This window comes from Exserohilum turcica (assembly GCF_000359705.1).
Source record: "Exserohilum turcica Et28A unplaced genomic scaffold SETTUscaffold_20, whole genome shotgun sequence".
NCBI lineage: Eukaryota > Fungi > Ascomycota > Dothideomycetes > Pleosporales > Pleosporaceae > Exserohilum > Exserohilum turcicum.
Window position 1 is genome coordinate 1 of NW_007360026.1, and position 1,906 is coordinate 1,906.

Genomic DNA, 1,906 nt, shown 5'->3' on the forward strand with positions numbered 1-1,906 from the left:
AGAATTGTGCTCCCACTGCTCCCATGGGAACATGCTTCCGAGGGAGAATAGGGAGCATCAGGACAGACACGATGGGTATAAGAATGTGTTGGATTTCATTATTACACTCGTTGTGGTCAACTTATTATACTGTACTCTCTTACAAGTTCTTTACTTAACAAGATTAGTACTTTGTTATTCTATCTTACCATAGAATTAATTGTCTTTACTATCGGTTAAACATCCATAACTCTTTTCCACCTAAATTACTCGGCAATCACACGGCTTACCACGAACCCGCTGACTCGCCCTAACCCGGATCGAGTCCTAGCTAAGTATAGTCGAACCCCGTGTAACACCTGGGTGTGGAGCATCTAAGTAGTTAGCTGGGAGCCACTATTAGGGGCGTTATAAGTTGCGCTGCTATTAGATAGAAAGAAAGTAATAGTAGGGGGGTATCTAGAAAACCTTCTAAAATACCCCTAGCTAGTTGTCAGATAAGTGGCAGAATCCGGGTATGACTGAGCACCTGGATTCTGTGATCCCAGCTAATTAGGGCTGATCGCCAAGGCCTATCCCTAGGCGAGGCTAATACTTAGCCGCCTATGTGATATAAAATAATAGTAATAGCACCTATAAGGCGGCGGGCCTGCGCGCCGCTAGAGGCAAGACAGAGCAATCAAGACAACTAGTTTTTAACTACTAAGTTTATTACAGTCTTTTTATCACAGTGATCTAAATCAATCCTTGATTAGAAAACCCTTTACAGTCTAACACTAGTATCGTTCTCTTATTACATCGCGCCGCGTTTAGAGTAAGAGATAGTAGAGAGAGTTAAGAGAGAGCAATAGTTGCCCTACTTAAAAGCCCCCCTTCTCTAATCTACCTCAATCTTAGCACGAATAGCAAGTTAAGATCTTTTCTTAGTTATACTATATTTTCTCTTAACTTCTATAGTTATAACGCGTTGCTAATAAGTGCTTGTAGTAGGTGTAACCCTAAACTTAAGGTTAGCTTAGGGTTAAGCCCTAACTCTAACCCTATTTGTAGTGACCACCCTATACACTTGTATATACGAAGCTGCGAGTTTTGCGCGACTACTGCAGAGACTGCAAAAGCCTTTTCTAGTTACCTACTATACTTTAACGCCCTCTAGGGCCTATTTTAGAATAAACTTAGGGTTGAGTGAGCTCTAACGCTAAGCCTATTCAAGCGCGAATCGGGGGTGTCAGATTTCGCGAATCGGGGGTGATGGAACCGCCGAATCCGGCATGCAACCCTAACGCTAAGCCTATTTCGGCACGAATCAGGCCTCTTTCGCCGCCTCATATTGGTTAGGGTACGTTATCGTAATAAGCGTCGGCACCTACCTTACGCGAGTCAGCGCAGCTGACGAATCTGAGTCACAATCTATTCCTAAATTTAGATACGCGAGAACTTTTATAATTAATGAGTAATTTCCCACTAAATAGGGCTCTAAGATTTCACCCCTTTTCTTATTGCTAATGTCCCTCCAAAAGTATATTCCCTTACAAATTATCTGCACTTTATACGCTTTTCTAAATATGAATACTTCCACTAAATATAGAAAAGGGTTTAATTCTCGGTAAATGTAAAAAAATAATGTATACGGAGGTGCCTCACAAAAGTTTTGTCCTGCCAAGAATAATTTAGCCGAAATCTGGCCGCTCTCCTACACAACGCCTATCTCTCCCCTCTATATACTCATTACCACCTTGTAGCTCAATTATCTTTGGAATATGTATAAGAATACGCTCAATCCAAGCTTGGATCTTAGCTTGTGGGAGATCTCTCCAGCAATTTAGCCAGATTCTAGTTGCCTCCGTTCTTGACTGTGGAGCTCCTTTCTTTGTAGTCTCTCTCTTCATGTAGAACCAGCATGGCTCAATACAGTTACAGTCTGGAG